This window comes from Perognathus longimembris, chromosome 4 (assembly GCF_023159225.1).
Source record: "Perognathus longimembris pacificus isolate PPM17 chromosome 4, ASM2315922v1, whole genome shotgun sequence".
Classification (NCBI taxonomy): Eukaryota; Metazoa; Chordata; class Mammalia; order Rodentia; family Heteromyidae; genus Perognathus; species Perognathus longimembris.
The window spans coordinates 93,870,816-93,893,676 of NC_063164.1; the positions used below are offsets into that span (position 1 = coordinate 93,870,816).

General features: G+C 39.2%; 1 protein-coding gene across 6 annotated transcripts in view; it reads left to right on the forward strand.

Annotated features, from left to right (window-relative positions):
• Positions 1–22,861, forward strand: part of Map3k2 (mitogen-activated protein kinase kinase kinase 2) — an 81,835-nt gene that overhangs the window by 10,876 nt on the left and 48,098 nt on the right. For 2 of the 6 annotated variants that reach the window (XM_048345703.1, XM_048345698.1), the window contains exon 2: positions 9,184–9,319. The exons of 1 other annotated variant lie outside the window; for it this stretch is intronic. The gene's annotated coding sequence lies outside the window, so the exon portion shown is untranslated. Of the gene's footprint in view, positions 1–8,366; positions 9,320–22,861 lie in introns of those variants that run through there. 3 more of the 6 variants (XM_048345702.1, XM_048345701.1, XM_048345699.1) reach the window with 2 other exon arrangements.

Below are 22,861 nucleotides of genomic sequence, written 5' to 3' on the forward strand. Positions count from 1 at the left end.
ACTAATGTTCATCGCAGCACAGTTTGTTATAGCTAGAATCTGGAACCAACCCAGATGCCCCTCAGTAGTTGAATGGATCAGGAAAATGTGGTACATATACACAATGGAATTTTATGCCTCTATCAGAAAGAATGACATTGTCCCATTTGTAAGGAAATGGAAGGACTTGGAAAAAGTTATACTAAGTGAAGTGAGCCAGACCCAAAGAAACATGGACTCTATGGTCTCCCTTATTGGGAATAATTAGTACAGGTTTAGGCAAGTCATAGCAGAGCATCACAAGGCCCAATAGCTATACCCTTATGAACACATAGATGATGCTAAGTGAAATGAACTCCATGTTATGGAAACAATTGTTATATCACAGTTGTAACTACTTTCAACGTCCCATGTGTATATGTAGCTTCTATTATTGATGATGTTCTTGTATCACCTTCCTGTGGTTGTGCCTACACTATCTCTGTAATCTTATCTGAGTATATTGGAAACCGTGTATACTGGTATTGGATGCAGAAAATTGAAAGGGAATACCAAATTTGAGAGACACAGGGTAAAAAAAGACAAACAACTATAAAAGCAATACTTGCAAAACTGTTTGGTGTAAGTGACCTGAACACCTCCGGGGGGGGGGGAAGTGGAAGAGGGAGGAGGGAGGGGGTTATGAGGGACAAGGTAACAAACAGTACTAGAAATGTATCCAATGCCTAACGTATGAAACTGTAACCTCTCTGTACATCAGTTTGATAATAAAAATTTGAAAAAAAAAAAGAAAGTAATAGAGGGGATAGATAAGATCAAAGTACATTATATGTGTGTATGGGAATGTTATAAAGAACCCTCTTAATACAAGACAATAAAAGGGGTGTAAATGAATAGACATCAGAGACATAATATACTATAAATCATGACATTAATGTCTTTCTCTAGATTTAATCAGGAGATACTAATGACATTTTATTAAGTATTTTTGGATTATCACATTACAGGCTAGATAGGTAGGAAACCTGGGTGCATTCTTAAATCTGTTGTTAATGAGAAGCAGACTGTGACAGAATAATTTCAAGATTTTTTTTCCCCCTTTCAGTGCTAGGAATCAAATTCAGTTCACACATAGTATGTAAGTACTATACAGCTGACTTTCAGAATTCTAAATTTGTCAAAGTGAGGTTGCCCTAAGTTGGTTCTTAAAGACTTGTCTTTAAAAAGACAAAACACTACATTTTAATACAAGGAAAAATCCAGAATCAAGATATCACGGTGATAAATTTATACTTACTGAACAAAAGAGGCCCTAAATATGTTAAGCAAATTCTTTCAGAACTACAGAACAGGATAGACCCAAATACAATCATAGTGGGAGCTTTTAATACTCCACTCTTTCCAAGAGACAGATCCAACATACAGAGGATTAGCAAGGGAGCTGAAGACCTAAGTAACATCATATCCCACGTGGATGTGACAGATCTGTACAGAGTTTTTCACCCTACAGAGACCCAATACACATTCTTCTCAGCCGCCCATGGAACATATTCCAAAATAGATCATGTTATAGTCCACACAAAGAACCTCAGCAAATACAAGAGTATTGACATTATCCTATGTATGCTATCTGATCACAGTGGAATCAAGGTAACCCTCAGTAACAAAGGATACCACAGAAACTACACAAATACTTGGAGGCTAAACCCTTTACTGTTATCTAACATTTGGGTCACAGATCAAATTAAGGACGAAATTAACGAGTTCATAAGCCACAACCACAATGAAAGTACATCACAAAGAAACCTATGGGATACAGCAAAGGCAGTGCTTAGGGGGTAAGATCATTGCCCTCAGCACACACATTAAAAGAATGGAATCAGAACAGGTAAATAACCTCATGATGTAGTTAAAACGAATGGAGAAACAAAAAATTGAATCTAAAATGACTAGGAGGAGAGAGATCACAAAGATTAAAGAAGAGATAAATCTGATTGAGAATAGAAAGACCATTCAACAAATAAATAAGACTAAAAGCTGGTTCTTTGAGAAAATAAATAAAATTGACAGACCCCTTGCAGGACTTACAAAAAAAATTAAAGAGACTCATATCCTTAAGATGAGGGACTCCACCGGAAAAATTACAACAAATACACAGTATATTCAAACAATCATGAAGAACTATTTCCAGAACCTTTACTCACTAAAGAACGAAAATTTTACAGAAATGGATCAATTCTAAGAGAAGTATAAACTGCCCAAACTGAATCAAGAAGAAATAAATCAGCTAAATAAACCAATAACTTACAGTGAGATACAGGAGGTAATCAAGAGCCTCCCAACAAAGAAAAGCCCTTGCCTGGATGGACTCACCGATCAATTTTATAAAACCTTCACTGAGGAGCTAATACCAATACTCCTCAAACACTTCCGCGAAATAGAAACAGAGAGAGAAATCCCAAACTCATTCTATGAAGCTAATATTATACTCACCCCCAAACCAGGCAAAGACCCAACAAAAAAAGAGAATTGCAGACCAATATCACTAATGAACACAGATGCAAAGGTCTTCAACAAAGTATTAGCTAACAGGATTTAGAAACTGATCAAGAAAATCATACATCACGATCAAGTATGCTTCACCCCACAGACACAAGAATGGTTCAACATCCGCAAATCAGTAAACATAATTTACTACATCAACAGAGCTAAGACCAAGAACCACATCATCATCTCTGCCAGTGCCCCAAAAGCCTTTGACACAATACAACACCCATACATGTTAAAAGCCCTGGAGAGAACAGGAATAGAGGGAACATTCTTTAAAACAATAAAAGCCATATACAACAGACCAACTGCTAACATCATATTAAATGGAGAGAAACTAAAACCATTTCCCCTAAACTCAGGAACAAGACAAGGATGCCCACTCTCCCTGCTTCTATTCAACATAGTGCTGGAATCCCTAGCCATAGCAATAAGGCAAGAGGAAGACATAAAAGGGATCCACATTTGCAAACTATCCCTATTTACAGATGACATGATCTTATATCTGAAGGACCTAAAAAACTCGGTCCCCAAACTCCTAGACCTAATAAACCACTTTGGCAAAGTATTCAAAATCAACCCACAAAAATCAGCAGCTTTTCTGTACACCAGCAATGCACAAGCAGAAAAGAAAATTATGGAAACAGTACCATTTACCATAGGCCATCAAACTTGGAATCCCAGTCTCCTAACTAGTTGGGAATATAGGCACAAGCTACCATGCCTAGAAATGAGGGTGCGCATGTGTCTGTATATGTGTATGTTCTTTTGGAGATATGTTTTTAAGGCAAAGCTGACAGGATTTGAGGATAGATTGCATTTTTGTAATGAGAAATGAGAAGAATCAAGGGTATTTCAATAGTTTCATTTTATGCAACTGGAAAAAGATACTTTTAGATGAAATAGCAAAAATTAGGGGAGATATTAAATATGTTTTCCATGGTTTGTTTGGTGTTTGTTTTCTGAAATGATTTCAGCTCTAGACATTGCAAATAGTGTAAGGAATCTTTATTATTATTATTATTATTATTGATCCCATTACCGTAAACCATTAGTTATTACTACTTTCAGTAGGACATACCTTCGTTTCTAGAACACAGCCATCAAAATGTGGAAGTTAAAATTGATATAATAGTATAATCTTGTTCAAAGAACCCATTCTCATTTTTCTGGAATTCCTATTTATGTCCTTTTTAGCAAAAATTAGTCTTTGACCATAAGTTGCATTTAATTATTTTTTTGGCAATTTCAGTTTAGAACAGTTCCTTAATGTTTTCTTAATGTTCATGATCTTGACAATTTGAGACATACAGAGCAATTAATTTTTGCAGTATTCTCAATTGAGGTATATTTAATGGTCCCCATGCCTGTTCTCCAGTATATATATGTGTTTTGTCACTTAGGTCAAAAATGAGGTCACTATAGCTATGTGGTTTTATTCCTGTGGCTCTTCTATTTTGTTTCATTGGTCTTTCATTGAGTCTGTTTCTATACCAGTACCATGCTGTTTTTGTTACTGTGACTTTATAGTACAGATTGAAGCCTGGTATTGTGATACCTCCAGCATTGTTTTTTTTTTTTTGTTTGTTTGTTTCTGTTTTTGTTTTGTTTTGCTTTTACTTAGGATTGTGTCTGTTATTTAGTGTCATTCATGCTTCCGTATGAATTCTGTTTCTGTGAAGAATGACACTGGGACTTCGGTGGATAAAGTATTGAGTCTGTAGCTTACTTTTAAAAATGTGGCCATTTTTTAAAATTGGTTGTTGTTAAATTTTTATTGTCAAACTGAGGTACCAGAGAGGTTACACTTTCATATGTTAGGCATTGGATACATTTCTTGTACTGTTTGTTACCTCCTCTCTCATTCCCCCCTGTGTGGCCATTTTTATAATGTTAATTCTGCCAATCCATGAGGACCAGAATTTCCATCTTCTGGTGTCTTTAGTCTTTTCTTTAAGTTTGATAGTTTGCATTGTAGAAGTCTTTTAATTCCTTGGTTGAATTAATACTTTGGTATTTTTTTGAGGCTATTGTAAACGGAATTGTTTCCCCCATTTCTCAGCCTGTTCCTTACTAGTATGTAGAAAAGCAACTTTTTTTTCTCCTTTTAACACCTAAGTTTTGAGTATTGATTTTATATTCTGCTACATTTCTGACCATGTTTATCAGATCTTTAAGTTTTTTGGTTGAATTGGTAGTGTCTATTAAGTACAGGATCATTTAGCTGCAAATAGGGATAATTTGACTTAAAAATCCTTTTTGTCTCTGTATCCTGCCTTGTTGCTCTAGCTGGAAATTTAGTACCATATTGAATAAGAGTAGAGAGAGTTGTCAGACACCCTTGTCTTGCTTCTGATATTAGGGAAAATGAGTTCAGTTTTTCTTCTTTTAATGTAATGTTGGGTATATGTTTGTGATATACCTTTATTAAGTTCATGTGTATTTTTTCTATCTTAGTTTCTTCAGAGCTTTCATTGTAAGATGTTGAATTTTGCGAAAGGCCTTTCCTGGACTAAGTGAGATGATCATGTGGTTTTTGTTCTCAGTATTGATGTGATGCATCTGTGTGGATTTATATATGTTGAACTATGTTTTTATCTCTAGTATGAAGTCAACCTGATTGAGATGTATGTTTTTTTAATGCGTTGAATTGTTTGCAAGGATTTCATTGAGGATTTTTGCATCAACATTCATCAGCAAAATTGGTTTAAAATTCTGTTTGTTGCATCTCTGTTTGGTTTTAGGATAAGTAATACTTTCTTTATAGATTGAGTTTAGGAGTATTCCCTTTTTTGTGTAATGGAAGAGTTTGAGGAATATTCAAAGTTGTTCTTTTGAAAGTCTGGTAGAATTTGGCTGTGAGTTCATCTGGCTTTGTGCTTTTCTTTGTCAGGAGACTTTATTGCAGTTTCAATTTCATTGCTTGTTATGGTCTGGTTACGTGGTTTTTATCTTCAGAGTTTGGTATTGATGGCTCTTATGCATCTAGAAATGTATTAATTTCTTGTATATTTTTCTGTGTATTTTAGTATACATTTTTAAAGTATTCCCTCATGATCTAATGGATTTCTGTAATTTTGTTGATTAGAATCTCTTTTCTCCTTTTTTGTCAACTTAGGTAGAAGTTTATCAATCTTTTCAACCAACCAACTTTTAATCTTGATTCCGTGTAGAATTTCTTTTAGTCTGTTTCAGTGATTTCTGCCCTAACTTTTACTATTTCTCTCCATGTACTATTTTTAGGTTTGGTTTGTTCCTATTTTTCTAGAGGTTTTGGTTGCATCATATGGTTGTTTATTTTAGTATTTTCCCTTCCCTCCTTACCTCCCCCCTCAGCTCTCTCTTTCTCTCATTCTCTTTCCCTCCCTCCCTCCCTCCCTCCCTCCCTCCCTCCCTCCCTCCCTCCCTTCTTTCCTTCCTTCATGTACTCATAACTATGTATTTTTCTCTCAACACTCCTTTGCTGTATCCCAGAGGTTCTGGTAGCAACTGCTTTCATTTTCATTGGTTTCCGGGAACTTCTGACTTTTTGTTGGTTAACTGGAGATATGAGTCTCTCAGACTTTTCTACCTGAGCTGACAGAGATCCTCAGATCTCAGCCTCATGAGTAACTAGGATGAACCATCAGCACCCAGCTTTTATCGTTTTATTGTGCTCATTGTTTCAGTTTCCTTCTTTCATCCTCATTTAAGTCGTTCATTGAGATATTGTTAATTTTTGAGGGCAAAACTTGGTTGCTTTTCCCAGGCTTTCTTCCCAAATAAAATCTGTTGGAATGTTCAGTTTGTCTTTCTTCTCTTTTTCTTTTCACACAGAAATGTTATTTTTTTTTATTTATTCATGAATTTCATGATCTTTTGCTGGCCTTTATACTTCTTGTGTTCTGGGTTTGTAGAGGCTTCAGTCCCTTGAATACTCTCAATTGGTGATTCTTGCAACTTTGTTGAGATTGGATAATGGTCTTTGGTGTTGTATGTTTTGGGAGGGTGAGTCTCAGTTGACAAATAGTTGATCTCTTGGTCAAGACACTTTATGGGACTCTCCCCCCCCCCCCCCCTCAGCTTTTTGGTTTCAAAGGTTATTATAGATTTAAACCACAGTCTTTTGCTTGTGTTAATTTCAAAGATCATTGCTCTTTTTCTGATCTTTTTAGATGAAATTAAGATTCTTGGTACATATTTTGAGTTCTAGGAAAATGTTCCTTAACTAGAGAGGGAATAGAGAGTAGATGGAGAAAGTAGTCCTGTTGAATAATTCTGTGCATTTTGTTACATAGGATGGGAAAAGGTGAGAGTTAAGCTTTATAGGAGAGGTTAATGAGAAGGTGGAGTGAGGTAAGTGGAATGGAGAGGAGGTAGAGGGAGTGGTCCTGTTGAATAATTCTAGGTCTTGTTACATAGGGCTGGGAGGAGTGGGAATTAAGCTTAACAGAAGAGGTTAATGAAAAGGTCAAGTGATGTAGGCAGAAGAGAGAAAAATATCTTGTTAAAGTAGTATTGAGTTAGGGTACAGGGCAAGTGAGGTTTGGAGAAATGACCAGGAGTGCACACACACAAATAAGTATGAGACAGGCCCTACTAATGATAAAAGAAAGACAAGGGAGAGACAAAGGTAAGCAGACTAATAAATCCAAGACAGATAATGAGATGGTTTCAGTTAGTAGGGGAGGCGAAGCAAACTCCCAAGTTTAAATGGGAGAATGTAACAGATTTTTGCTAGAATCATGGAATTAAAACAGATATTCCCATGAGAGAAACCATTAGAGTTAAACAAGTACAACACTCAAAATAGTTGAGCAATACAAGAACAAAGGTAAATAGACTTATATAAATAGATTTTATAAACTCCTGGGTCCTTTATGAACATATATGTATATTTATATGTAGATTTACCTACAGGTTGAATAGTTCTAGGCCAAGTGTGGCAGCTTTGCTTTCCTCAGAAGACCATACATGGGAAAGGGCCTAGGAATTTAAGTCATTGGCTGGTTACTCCTGTCTCTATCATTTGTCTAATCAGGGACACTTGATGTCTTGCTTATCTGCCAGGCTTGGTGCTGCTGCCTCTTATCTATTGTGTCGTGCAGGACTTTTTTGAGCTGCCTTCATTTGGAGTCAAGTCCCCCACATGTGCCAGGTTTCTGGCGTCCCCCAGCACTTCTGTGGAGGGACCCACAGCTGATACTTGGTGGTGTCAGTTTTGTTTTTTATTTCTCTAGCTCAGTAGGTATGGTCTTGTTAACCTGCCCCTTCCCTGCCTCCCTCCTCCTCCTCGCCCCCCCCCCACCCCCTTTCACAGCTTCTGGCTTCTTGCCTGTGGTATGGCTTCTGAAGCTTCAACTTTTGTTGTTGGCTGCTGGCAATTTGCTCTTAAAATTTGCCACTTAAAATTGATTCAAATCCAAGTTCTATGGCAAAGTGTCCTGTACAAAGCCCCTGTCTAATGGCAGACTGTGCCGGACTTCCATAAGCTGCTGTAGCCTGGTGGCACATGCCTTTGGGTGTGCTAGGTTTCTGGCTTGAGGTGGGGCCTACAACCACCTCTGGGTATTTGTTCTCTGGCCCTGTGACAGTTCCCAAGGTGACATTGGCACAACTCCTTTGGATTATTTGTTTATTGTCAGTTGTGGGTTTTGAACTCAGCTCACACCTGTAATCGTAGCTACTTAAGAGGTAAGATCCGAGGATTAGGGTTCAAAGACAGCCACAGCAGGAAGGAGACTCTCCAGATAACTCCCAGAAACTGTAAATGGTACTGTGGCTCAAAGTGAGAAAGCCCAGGCCTTGAACAAAAGAGCTCAGAGACAGCATCCAGGCCCCAAGTTCAAGCCTCATAACCAAAGAAACAAACAAGAGAGTCTCACAGACTTTATTGAAGGGGCTGGCTTTAAACCACAATCCTCAGATCTCAGCCTTCTGACTAGCTAAAATTACAGGTGTGAGCTGCTGACACTTGGCCAATAACTGCTTATTATGGGCATAGGAATACTCTTTTCCTTATGTGCCTCATGTTAGGAAACTGAATCATGAGGGTATTAGAATAAAGAAGGAGCAGAAAATGACCTTAACCTCATTGAAGCTGACCAGGTCAACTTCAATGGAAAGTTGAAGAGGGAGGTGCCATGGTAATCTGAAGAGAGTGAGGAAACAGGAGGCATGGCATAAGGGGATGGTGGGTGAGGTACTTAAGTAGGGGTATCCTGGGAGGAGAGCAGGGTTCCAGTAGCTCAAGGGTTCAGTGAGTTTCTTAAGTTTATGGTACAAGTCTGACTCCAGGAGCCTATTGTTTGAGCAAGTCTCTCAGGTGCCCATCATCTGAGAGGATGGGGGATTGGGTTTTCACATTTAGATTAAGATTCTGAGCTGGAAACTGGGCCAGAGTATTTCAGGAAGATTCCCTTGGCAGAAGGGTAGTCAGTGAGCCAAGCCATGGGAGCAATATTGAGTTAAGAGAATAAAGCAGATTCCTGTCCTCAAATTTTGATGTGTTAGGACTAGATATATTTGATAATATAGCAATTCTGGGGTCTGATTTTTTTTCCTGGATTAAAACGATTAACTAATTTCTTCTTGATCTCAAGAATGTTTATTTTCCATGTTTGCCTGGTAGCTATTTTTGCTGAAATACTTGTGTTTGTTTCCCTATTTTCTTTAAAGCCAGAATTCCTATGGCCTGCCCTGTGAATTCATAACTGATTGATCAGTGATTGAAGTTGCTATAAAATACCTCAAGTTTTAAGGTCTCAGCCATCTGCTGATAAATGGATTTCAATTGGGGAACATAAATTTTAAGGTAATTTTCAAGTGTGCCTTAATTCTCATTTCGTTCTTGGTCCTCTTGAGTCTCCTTTTCACATGCCCACAGTTTCCCTGCCAGCTAGATATTTGGAGAAAGCCCATCTACCTTAGTTATAGCTTTGCATTCTCTCTCCTTCCTTCCCTCTCTTCTTCCCTACCTCCTTCCCCCTTTCTTTCTCCCATCTCCTCTTTCCCCATTAAGTTCATATGTGGTCTGTTGCTCCTAATTATACATGTTACTCCTAGTGGAAGTTATGGGGTTTTTTTGTTATCCACTGTTTTACTTTGTCAGAATCCTTCATTTCAATCTCACATTACATTTGTTTTGAGGAGTATTGATCAGATATTTCATAGGTGGCCTTTCTTATTTCAGTTTGGCAATGATTTTCTCATGGTGATTATTTTAGGTTATGAGTTTTAGGAAAGAACACAAAGGCAAAGTGCCATTTTTACCACATTATATCGGGTATATTCTGTCAACATGTTTTAACTACTGTTAATGTTGACATTCATCATCTGCCTAAGAGTTTCCTTATTGTTACATGTCCATACATGTTTACATTTTATCCAATTGATTTCACCCCTTCTATATAACACTCTCTGAGCCCTTCCCTCTAAGAAATAATGTCACCAACAGTTTTCCTTGTCCTGGTTTCATAATTGGAAATCGTCTATTTCAGCAATGTTTGGTCTGCTTTGTCTTTTCCCCAGAGACTCTGTACTCTTTCTGGTTCTCAACCACTGATAAAGTTTATTTCTGTTTGTTCCCATCCCCTTACTGATCATCACTTTTTGTCCAGTTTCTTTATGTTGCTCTCATGTGTACTTGCAGTGTGTTAGTTATTCACCCTTTTTCTTTTTCCATTTTTCCTTCTCCTTCTGCAGTCTCTTAGTTTTTGTTTTTGTTTTTTGCCAGTCTTGGGGCTTGGACTCGGCCTGAGCACTGTCCCTGGCTTCTTTTGGCTCAAGGCTAGCACTCCACCTCTTGAGCCACAGCACCACTTCTGGCTTTTTCTGTTTATATGGTGCAGAGGAATTGAACCCAGAGCAAGGCAAGCACTCTACCTGTAAGCCACATTCCCAGCCCTTGCAATTTCTTAGTTTTATTTTCTTAGTTTCTTAGCTTTATTTTTTTGTGTTTAACCATCTAACTAACGTATGTATGTATGTATGTATGTATGTATGTATGTGTATATATATATATAGAGAGAGAGAGAGAGATTGATTCATACTTACATGTACCGTGCATGTCCACAATGTATAAAGACTTGAATGTCTTTAGGTCTAAATTCCACATGTAAGTGAAGACAAGGTGTTTTGCATTTTTGAACTTGGCTTGAGCTTGCTTTTACTGATCTCACGCAGAAGGATGTCCTCTAGCTGCATCTATTTTTCCTGCAAATGACAATTTCATTTTCTTTATGGCTGTATAATGTTTGGTAGTGTATATATACTATAGTTTATCCACTCATATGTTGTTAATCACCTTGGTTGAGTCCATTCTTTTACTATTGTGAAGAAACAGTGTTGGGATAAACATGGAGATGCAGGTGTCTTTTTGGTATACTGATTTACTCTCCTTCAGATATATGACCAGTATGGCAAGGTCACAAGAAGATCTGTTTTTAAGCTTTTCGGGAATTGAGACCAATTTCCATGGAGCTGCACTAGTTTACATTCTTATCAACAATGTATGAGGGATTCTCTTTCTTCACATCCTCTCCACCATTTGTCATTTGTTTTTTGTTTTATTGATGGCTGTCAATCTCACTGGAGTGAGATGAATCTCAGTGTGGTTTTGCTTCAAAGTTCCTGTATGGCTAAGGATAAACATTTATTAGCCATTTGTATTTCTTTTTGGGAGAACTGTCTTTTCAATTAGCTTACTCGTTTGTTGATAGAATTATTTGTTTTCTTGCTGAACAGTTTTTTGAATTCTTTGTATATTTTGGATATTAATTTTTTATGTATTGAATAACTGGTGAATATTTTCTGCCATACTCTGAGTTGTCCTTGATTCTAGTGGTTGTTCTTTTGCTGTGCAGAAACTCTTAATTTCATATAGTCCCATTTGTCAATCCTTGTTCCCATCCTCTGGGCCTGTAGTCTTAATCTGGAAAAATTTACTAGTGCCCGTTTTCTAATGTTTCTCTCTCTCTATATATATATATATATATTTATTTTTTTATTATCAAGCTGAATTACAGAGAGGTTACAGTTTCATACATTAGGCATTGGATACATTTCTTGTACTGTTTGTTACCTCGTCCCTCATTCCCCCCTCCCTCTCCCCTATCCCTCCCCCCCCATGGGCTGTTCTGTTCATTTACACCAAACAGTTTTGCAAATATTGCTTTTGTAGTTGTTTGTCTTTTTTTACCCTATGTCTCTCGATTTTAGTATTCGCTTCCAATTTCCTAGTTCTAATACCAGTATACCCGGTTTCCAATATACTCAGATAAGATACAGAGAAAGTGTAGGTACAACCACAGGAAGGTGATACAAGAAGATCATCAATAATAGAGGCTACAGTTACATATGGCATGTTGAAAGTAGATACAACTGTGATATAACAATCGTTTCCATAACATGGAGCTCATTTCACTTAGCATTATCTTATGTGTTCGTAAAGGTATAGCTATTGGGCTTCTGTGATCCTCTGCTGTGACTTGCCTAAACCTGTGCTAATTATTCCTTATAAGGGAGACCATAGAGTCCATGTTTCTTTGGGTCTGGCTCACTTCACTTAGTATAACTTTTTCCAAGTCCTTCCATTTCCTTACAAATGGGGCAATGTCATTCTTTCTGATAGAGGCATAAAATTCCATGGTGTATGTGTACCACATTTTCCTGATCAATTCTTCTACTGAGGGGCATCTGGGTTGGTTCCAAATTCTCGCTATGACAAATTGTGCTGCTATGAAAATTGTTGTGCTGGTGGCTTTAGTGTGATTATGTTTGTGGTCTTTTGGATAGATACCCAAAAATGGGGCTGCTGGGTCATAGGGGAGTTCTATGTTTAGCCTTCTGAGGAATCTCCATACTGCTTGCCAGAGTGGCTGAACCAGTTTACATTCCCACCAACAATGAAGTAGGGTTACCTTTTGGCCACATCCCCTCCAACAGTTGTTATTGTTAGTTTTCTTTTCTTTTTTTTTTTTTTGGCCAGTCCTGGGCCTTGGACTCAGGGCCTGAGCACTGTCCCTGGCTTCTTCCTGCTCAAGGCTAGCACTCTGCCACTTGAGCCACAGCGCCGCTTCTGGCCGTTTTCTGTATATGTGGTGCTGGGGAATCGAACCTAGGGCCTCGTGTATCCGAGGCAGGCACTCTTGCCACTAGGCTATATCCCCAGCCCCTTTAGTTTTCTTGATATAGGACATTCTTACTGGGGTGAGATGGAATCTCAATGTTGTTTTGATTTTTGCATTTGTTTTATGGCTAGTGATGTAGAGCACTTTTTCATATGTCTCTTGGCCATTCTCATTTCCTCATCAGAGAAGTCTCTTTTTAAGTCTCTAGCCCACTTGATGAGGGGGCTATTGTGGTTTTGTTTTGGAGGAAGGTAATTTTTTTAGTTCTGCATATATTTTAGATATGAGACCTTTGTCCGTTGAATGGCCAGTAAAGATCTTCTCCCAATCTGTGGGCTTTCTGTTTATCTTGCAAGCTATGTCCTTTGCCTTGCAGAAGCTCTGCAGTTTGATGCAGTCCCATTTGTCTAACCTTTCTTTGATTTGTAGCCTTTCTGGGTCTTTGTTAAGAAAGTTCTGTCCTGTGCCAAGGAGCCCAAGTGTTTCTCCTACTCCTTCGATTAGTGTTTTCAAGGTGTCTGTTTTGATTTCTAGGTCTTTGATCCATTTGGAATTGATTTTGGTGCAGGGTGATATATAAGGATCTAGTTTTAGTTTGTTGCATGTGTTGAACCAGCTTTGCTAGCACCATTTGTTAAAGAGGCTATCTTTCTTCCAAACTATGGTTTTAGCTCCTTTATCAAAGATTAAGTAGGCGTAGTTCTGTGGGTTCATTTCTGGGTCTTCAGTTCTGTTCCATTGGTCTTCAGGCCTGTTCCGGTGCCAATACCAAGCTGTTTTTATTACTATAGCTTTATAATACAGCTTGAAGTTGGGTATTGTAATTCCTCCAGCACCATCTTTCTGCTTAGGATTGTTTTGTTTTTTTTTTTGTTTCCATATCTTGGAATTTATTTTTATTTTAAATGTCTTTATTTTTTAGGGTATGTGAAAATTAATTTTATTGTCAAGGTGATTTACAGTGGGGTTACAGTTACATATGTAAGGTAGTGAGTACATTTCTTATTTGTTACCCTTCCCTCATTTTTCTCCCACTTTTTCTTCCCCAGTCCCCTCCCCCCAAAGTTGTACAGTTTTTTTTCCAGCATTTTGAAAATAATGTTGCATTGGTTAGCCCTTTGTCCTTTGTCTCACCATTTTGGTGATCCCCTTCTCTTTCCTAATTTAGGCAAATGTATATATAATACCCAGGGTACCAAAATCAAGTACAGTGATAATGGGGTAAACCTTAGGGAATGAAAAGAAGGAAAAAAGAAATAACTTCATATAGTACATTAAAAACAAAAACAACAATGAAAAGCCTCTTGTTTCTATATCTTGGAGTTCATTTTGCTTAGCATCATCTTATATGATCATATATACATAGCTGTTGAGCTATTATGATCCTCTGCTAGAACTATCCTAGACATATACTAATTATTACAAATGAGAGAAACTATGGATCCTGTGTTTTTTTTATTATTAATTAGACATAAATTTTTTTACAAGGTGTTGTGCAAAGAGGGTGCAGTTACATAGTAGGGCAGTGTGTACATTTCTTATGATATCTTACGACCTGTTTTTCTATCCCTTGTCTAGGTCAGGTTGACATATATGTAATATACAATGTATCAAGAACATATACAGTATTCACAGACTTGGTCTCTACTGTCTCTCCGTCTCCCTTTGTTAACAGTCATATATCAGGGAGATCATGCCCCTTTGTTTTCTGTGTTCTAGGCTTGTCTCACTCAACATTATTTGATCGAGTTCTGATCATTTCCCTGCGAATAACAGTACTTCACCATTCCTAATCGCTATGTAGTATTCCATTGTGTATAAGTACCATATTTTTTGGATCCATTCGTCTGTGGAGGGGCATCTGGCTTGTTTCCATATTTTAGCTATTGTGAATTGTGCCGCGATAAACATGGAAGTGCAAATGCCTTTTTGATATCTTGGATTTTGCTGTTTAGGATAGATGCCTAGGAGTGGTATGGCTGGGTCATAGGGTAGGTCTATATTGAGCTTTTTGAGAAACCTCCATACTGTTCTCCAAAGTGGTTGTACTAATTTGCACTCCCACCAACAATGGAGAAGTGTTCCTCTTTCCCCACAGCCCCTCCAGCATTTGTTGTTTCCTGAGTTCAGAGTATAGGCCATTCTAACTGGGCTGAGGTGGTATCTCAGGGTTGTTTTTATTTGCATTTCCTTTACTAGCAGGGATGTTGAGCATTTCCTCATGTGTTTCTTTGCCATTTTTATATCTTCTCTTGTGAAGTCTCTCTTTAGCTCTTTTGCCCATTTCCTAATAAGTTTATTGGGCTTGGAGGGGCTTAGTTTTTTGAGTTCTCTGTAGATGACCGATATCAGGCCTTTGTCTGTTGCTGTGCTGGTAAATATCCTTTCCCATATCGTTGGCTGTCTTTCTATTTTGGTGGCTATGTCCTTAGCTGTGCAGAAACTTTTTAATTTGTAGTAGTCCCATTTGTCGAGTCTTTTCCCTATTTGTTGTGCCCCTGGGACTCTATTCAGGAAGTTCCTTCCTGTGCCTATAAGTTCTAGTGTCTTTCCTACTCTGTCCTTCAGTAGTTTCAAGGATTCAGGTCTGATGTTGAGGTCCTTGATCCATTTTGAGTTGATCTTGGTGCATGGTGATAGGCTTGGGTCTACTTTGAGTTTTCTGCATATGGCTGCCCAGTTCTCCCAGCACTAGTATTTGAAGAGGCTATGTTTATTCCATTGTATGTCTTTAGCTCCTTTGTCGAATATCAGTTGGCTGTAAGAGTGCGGTTTTATTTCTGGGTCTTCAGTTCTAATCCATTGGTCTTCCGATTTGTTTTTATACCAATACCATGCTGTTTTTGTTATGATGGCCTTGTAGTAGAGCTTGAAGTCAGGTATTGTGATACCTCCTGCACTGCTTTTTTTGCCTAGAATTGCTTTGGCTATTCTAGTTTTTTTGCTGTTCCATATGAATTTATGGATTGTTTTCTCTATTTCAGTGAAGAATGTGGCTGGGATTTTGATAGGTATTGCATTGAATTTGTATAACAATTTTGGCAATATGGCCATTTTCACTATATTGATTCCGCCTACCCATGAGCATGGGAGGTCTTTCCATCTCCTTGTGTCTTCTTTGATTTCCCTTATTAGATTTTTGTAGTTTTCATTGAATAGGTCCGTCACGTCCTTGGTTAAGTTGATCCCTAGGTACTTTATTCTTTTTTTGGCTACTGTAAATGGAATTGTTTCCATAATTTCCTTTTCTGTTTGTCTATTGCTGGTGTACAGAAAAGCTGCTGACTTTTGTGGATTGATTTTGTATCCTGATACTTGGCCAAATTGGTTTATTGGGTGTAGGGGTTTGGATACTGAGTTTTTTGGGTCCATCAGATATAAGATCATGTCTTCTGCGAATAGGGATAACTTGATTTCTTCCTTGCCGATGTGGATCCCTTTGATGTCCCCCTCTTGCCTATTGCTATGGCTAGGGATTCCAGCACTATGTTGAACAGAAGTGGGGAGAGTGGGCATCTTTGTCTTGTTCCTGAGTTTAGGGGGAATGATTTAAGTTTCTCTCCATTTAATATGATATTAGCAGTTGGTCTGTTGTATATGGCTTTTATTGTTTTGAGGAATGTTCCATCTATTCCTGTTCTATCCAAAGCTTTTAATAGGTATGGATGTTGTATTTTGTCAAAGGCTTTTTGGGCATCGACTGAGATAACAATGTGATTCTTGATTTTAGTTCTGTTCATGTGGTGAATTACGTTGATTGATTTACGGATGTTGAACCATCCTTGTGACTGAGGGATGAAGCCTACTTGGTCATGATGTATGATATTCTTGATCAGTTTCTGGATCCTATTAGCTAATATTTTATTAAGGAGCTTTGCATCTGTGTTTATTAGTGATATTGGTCTGTAGTTCTCTTTTTTTGTTGGATCTTTGCCTGGTTTGGGAATGAGTATGATATTAGCTTCGTAGAATGAGTTTGGGATTTCTCCCTCTGTTTCTATTTCGCGGAAGAGTTTGAGGAGTATTGGAATTAGCTCCTCACTAAAGGTTTTGTAGAATTCGTTGGTGAATCCATCTGGGCCTGGGCTTTTCTTAGTAGGGAGGTTCTTGATTACCTCCTGTATCTCACCGTAAGTTATTGGTTTATTTAGTTGATTTATTTCTTCTTGGTTCAGTTTGGGTAGTTTGTACTTCTCTAAGAATTGATCCATTTCTGTAAAATTATTGTTTTTTGCTGAGTAGAGGTTTTGGAAATAGCTCCTTATGATTGTTTGAATATCGTGTGTACTTGTTGTAATTTTTCCTGTGGAGTCCCTGATTTTACGAATATGAGTCTCTTCTCTTCTTTTTTTTTAAGTCTTGCAAGGGGTCTGTCAATTTTATTTATTTTCTCAAAGAACCAGCTTTTAGTCTTATTTATTTGTTGAATGGTCTTTCTATTTTCAATCAGATTTATCTCTTTTTTAATCTTTGTGATCTCTCCCCTCCTCGTCGTTTTAGATTCTGTCATTTCTTGTTTCTCCAGTTGTTTTAGTTTCATCATGAGGGTATTCACCTGCTCTGCTTCCATTCTTTTAATGTGGGTGCTGAGTGCAATGATCTTGCCCCTCAGTACTGCCTTAGCTGTGTCCCATAGGTTTCTTTGTGATGTGTTTTCTTTGTCATTGTGGCTTATGAATTTGTTGATTTCATCTTTAATTTGGTCTGTGGCCCAAGTGTTGAATAACAGTGTGGGGGTTAGCCTCCAAGAATGTGTATAGCCGCTGTGGTAACCGTTGTTATTGAGGGTTACCTTTAATCCACTGTGATCAGATATAATACATGGGATGACGTCAATACTTTTGTATTTGCTGAGAAGTCCAGCTTGTCTGAGATCAGAATGGCTACACCTGCCGTTTTGGTGGATGCATTTGCTTGGTAGATCTTGCTCCATCCTTTCACTCGAAGCCTGTTTTTGTCCCTTGCTGTAAGGTGGGTCTCTTGTAGACAGCAGATGTCAACTTTTTGTTTGCGAATCCATTCTGCCAGTCTGCTCCTCTTTATCGGGGAGTTTAAACCATTTATATTTAAAGCGATCAAGGATAAGGGTGTTTTTTCTCCTTCCATTTTCTTGGTGGGCTGTTTTTTCTTCTTTTTTTTTTTTTCTTGTCTTTAGTGAGCTTGTGTTTCTGCTGGACTTTGGCTATTGAAGTTTCTTTCTGATTCTGTCTGTGTGTCTTTTACGATCTCTGTTGGGTGGGGATCCCCTCTTAATATTCGCTGTAGGGCTGGTTTTTTATTCACATAGTCCTTTAGCTCCTCTTTGGTGTGGAAAGATCTGGTTCTCCCTTCGAATGTGAACTCCAATTTCGCTGGATATTTGATCCGAGGTTGTAAATTGTTATTCTGGAGTACTTGGATGGTGTTCTTCCACTCACTTTGAGCTTGGTAAGTTTGTGTGGATAAGTCGGATGTTATTCGAATCCTCTTCCCATTGAAAAAAGTTTCCTTCTTCGCTTTGGCTGAATTCAGGATTTGATCTTTAATCTTGAGGTCTGTAGTCTTGAATATTATGTGCCTTGGGGTGGCTTTCCTGGGGTCTGGCCTGCCAGGTGTCCTATAGGCTTCGTTTACCTGGATGGGGTCCCCTGTGAGATTGGTGAAGTTTTCTGCAATAACTTTATTGAGAACATGATTAAGCCCTCTGCTCTAGTATTCGGCTCCTTCTTCTATTCCAATTATGCGCAGATTATATCTCTTGTCTTTGTCCATTAGTTCCTGGATTAGTCTTCCCTGAAGCTTCACCTTTTCTTGGAGTGTGGTCATTTTCTGGTTGTTGTCAGCTGCTTCATCGTCCAGGCGAGAGATTCTGGATTCTATATGGTCTACTCTTTGTGTTATGGTTTCAATTGCGGAGTTTATGGATGTCAGAGAGCTATTTATGGTTGTCATATCAGCTCTGATCGTGGAGATTTTTTCCTTTAAAGAGTTGTATTTTAAATCTATTTTTTCATGCATTTCAATTCTCAGGATGTGGAGATTTTCTTTAAAGGCAGCTTGCATTGTATCCATTTTTGCTTCCATTTCTTTAAAGCAGGCTTGCATTGTATCCAGTTTTGCTTCCATTTCTTTCTTGGCTTCCTGGGTGTCCTTCCAGATTTCCGCTCTAAATTCCTGGAATTGTTTTCTGATTTCATTTCTGACGCTTTCGATCATTCCTGTTAACATGGCCTCATTTGCTTTTTTAGTCTCCATCTCCTCTTCAGTCGTGCTGCTTTTTGGAGCTGGCGAGTTGGCTTGCCCTTTGATGAACTGAGTTATGGTTCTTTGTGATTTTCGCATCTGGAGATCTGGATGGCTTCTCAGGTTTGGTTTGTAGCTCTTCCCTCCCTCCTGTGTAGACGTGTCTACGGCAGCAGGTGCTGCTGCTGTGGCCCCACCCACCAGTGCAGGGTACGCCTACCAGAGCAGGCGCTGTCGCCGGGGGCCCCGCCCTCCTGTGCGCTGTGCGTCCACTGCAACAGGCACTTCGGCGGGATATGCCTCCCAGAGCAAGTCCTGGGTTGTTGGGTTGTGTTTGTGCCCTCCCACGAGTCCATGGGGGGGGAGGTATGTGTGGGGTCCAGTGGGATCGACTGTCCGGGTGTGGCTTGGCACCTTCAGTCCTCACCTCTGCTGTGAGTGGGGGACGTGATCAGGCTCAGGTGACCCTGCTGGGCTGGTATTGCCCACCAGTGCCTGTGGTTTTAGTTGTAAGAGTCTGCGAGGTCCAGGCGCCTCGGGTGGGGTTTGCACAACCGGCCGTCTCCTGGACCCTGTTGGGAAGGGGGCCGGGCCGGTTCTGCCAGTTCAGGAATCTGTGGGGTGTTGGTGCTGCTGGGCCCTTCCCCTGCTAAACTGACTTCCCAGCGCCTGATGGGAGCTTCCCCGCCTGATTTGGGGGTTCTTTGTTCCCTCAGGGGTGGGGGAAGGGGAGGGAGGGCACTCACTTTTGCTGCTTTGTGTGTGTGTCCCGCGCAGCCGTTGGCCCTCCAGGGGTTGGCTAAGTGTCGTGGTGGCTTCCCTGGTTCCCGATTTCTGCCGTGCTGGGTTCCTTTGTCCGAACCCGGTGTGGGCCCGAACTTCTCGTCGCTGCCGGTGTGTGTCTTGGTCCGCACCCTGCCTTGTGTCCGTGGGGTCTCCCACTATATGAATTCTGCGCTCCTGGCAGCCTGTCTGCCGATCGCCGGGTTCCCCTTTCCCAGCCTGACCCTGTTTGGGCCAGGGTCGGCTGGTGGGGGGAGGGTGCCCCGGTGAATCTCCGGCTCTGTGTAGGTTTTCGGTTCTTCTTTTTTGCTCCTTTTTGTTTTCCTGCGTTTCTCCACTGCTTCTGGCTGCTGGTTTTGCTGGGTTCTTGATGGGGTGTTGGGTGTTGGAGTTCCCAGCTCACTATGCCGTTGGAGCGAGTCGGGGTGCCTCCCTATTCTATCGGCGCCATCTTTCCTCTCTTAGGATTGTTTTTGCTATTCTAGGTCTTTTATTGTTCCATATGAATTTCTGGATTGCTTCCTCTATTTCATTAAAAAATGGTGTTGGGATATTAATGGGTATTGCATTGAATTTGTAGATAGCCTTTGGCAATACTGCCATTTTGATTATATTAATCCTCCCAATCCAGGAGCTTGGGAGGTTTTTCCATTTCCTTAGTTCTGACTTAATTTCATTTTTCATGTTTTTAAAGTTCTCATCGTAGAGGTGTTTCGCTTCTTTAGTTAAGGTTATTCCTAGGTACTTTATGTTTTTTGAGGCTATTGCAAAAGGAGTTGTTATCCTGATTTCAGCCTCGGTCTTTGGGTCCATAGCATAGAGAAAGGCTGTTGTTTTTTTGAGGGTTTATTTTATATCCTGCAACTTTGCCAAAGTTTTGGATCAGCTCTAGTAGCTTGGGGGTAGAGTCTATGGGGTTCTTTAGGTATAGGATCATGTCATCTGCAACGAGAGAAAGTTTAACTACATCTTTTCCTATTTGGATCCCCTTTATATTTTCTTCTTGCCTAATTGCTCTGGCTAGGAATTCTAGTACTATCTTGAAGAGAATGGGAGAGATTGGACATCCCTGTCTTGTTCCTGATTTTAAAGGGAATGGCTTTAGTTTTTTCACCATTTAGAGCTATGCTTGCTGTTGGTTTGTCATAAACTGCCTTGATTATTTTCAGGAATGTTCCCTGGAATTCCAATTTTTCCAGGGCTTTTAGCATAAATGGGTGCTGGATTTTATCAAATGCTTTCTCCACATCGAGTGATATAACCATGTGGTTCTTTACCTTGCTCCGGTTGATGTGGTGAATTGCATTAATTGACTTGCGTATATTGAACCAACTTTGCATCCCTGGGATGAATCCAGTTTTATCGTGGTGTATGATTTTTTTGATGACCTCTTGAAGTCTATTGGCCAGAATTTTGTTGAGAATTTTTGAGTCTATGTTCATCAGGGAAATCGGTCTATAGTCCTCTTTCCGTGATGAGTCCCTGCCTGGTTTTTTGGATGAGGGTTATACTGGCTTCATAGAAAGTGTCTGGTAGTGAACATTCTCTTTCAGTTTCATTGAAGAGTTTGAGAAATATTGTTGTGAGTTCTGTTTTGAAGGCCTTGTAGAATTCTGCTGTGAAAACGTCTGGGCCTGGGCTTTTCTTGGATGGGAGATCACTTATTGCCATTTCTATTTCAATACTGGATATGGGTCTGTTTAGAAGGTTTAAATCTTCATGGTTGAGTTTGGGGATATGAATTTTTTCTAGAAAATCATCCATTTCTTCCAAGTTCTCGAATTTGTTGGCATAAAGGTTTGCAAAATAGTCCCTTATTATGGTCTGAATTTTGGTTGTTTCTGTGGTGATGTTACCTGATTCATCTCTTATCTTGTTTATTTGAGTGTGCTGCCTTCGTTTTTTGGTTAGGTTTGCTAAGCGTCTCTCTATCTTGTTGATTTTTTCAAAGAACCAACTCTTTGTTTTGTTGATTCTTTCGATGGTTTTTTTTTTGTCTCTAATTGATTTAGTTCTGATTTGATTTTAATTATTTGCGTCCCTCTATTGACTTGGGGTTTGGCATGTTGTTCTCTTTCAAGTAAATTAAGGTGCTTCCTTAAATGATTGAGTTGCTGTTTCTCCAGTTTGTTGGTGTACGCATTCAGAATTAAAAATTTTCCTCTGAGTACTGCCTTTGCTGTGTCCCAAAGGAGCTGGTACTTTCTGTCCTCAACTTGGTTGAGTTCCATAAACATTTGAATTTCCGTTTTAATTTCTTCAATGACCCACTGATGGTTCAGCAGTGTGTTGTTTAGTCTCCATGTAGTGGCTGTTGGAGTTAAGCTCTAATTTTATTCCATTGTGGTCTGAGAGAATGCAGGGAATGGTTTTAATACTTCTGAATTTGTACAGATTTTCTTTGTGACCTAAGATGTAATCTATTTTGGATAATGTTCCATGTGCTGCTGAGAAGAATGTGTATTCTGTTGTTGCAGGGTGGAATATTCTGTAGATGTCGATTAAGTCTAGTTGGTCTATGCAATTGTTTAGTTCTGTGGTTTCTTTGTTCAGTTTTTGGCGTGTTGATCTATCCAGAGGTGTTAGTGGAGTGTTAGAGTCAGTAGTGTTTGTTTGATGAAGTTGTATGCTCCTGCATTTGGTGTGTAGATATTTAGGATGGTTATATCTTCCTGTAGGAGAGATCCCTTTACTAGTATGTAGTAACCTTCTTTGTCTCTTCTTAGCTTTTTAAATTTGAAATCGATTTTGTCTGATACTAGGATTGCAACTCTGGCCTGCTTATGGGGGCCATTTACTTGATAGATTTAATTCCAGCCTTTCATTTTAGAAGAGTAAAAAGTAAACACTTTTGCTGGATAGGTGAGTCTCTTGGAGGCAGCAGAAAGCTGGGTCTTGATTTTTGGTCCAACTTATGAGCTTATGTCGTTTGATTGGTGAATTAAGTCCATTAATGTTGAGAGTTAAGATTGAGAGCTGATCATTTGTTCCTTTCATTATCCCTATTTTGTTAAAGGCTGAGTCTTCCCATTTGTTGATCTGATATTCTGGTTTACTATTTAGGGTTCATTTCTCTGTCTGCATTGGGATCTTGATTATTTTCCCCGTATAGTACATCTTTGAGTATTTTTTGTAAAGCTGGTTTGGTGGAGATATATTGTTTCAGTTTTTCTTTGCTGTGGAAGACTTTTATTTGACCTTCGGCTATGAATGAGAGTTTA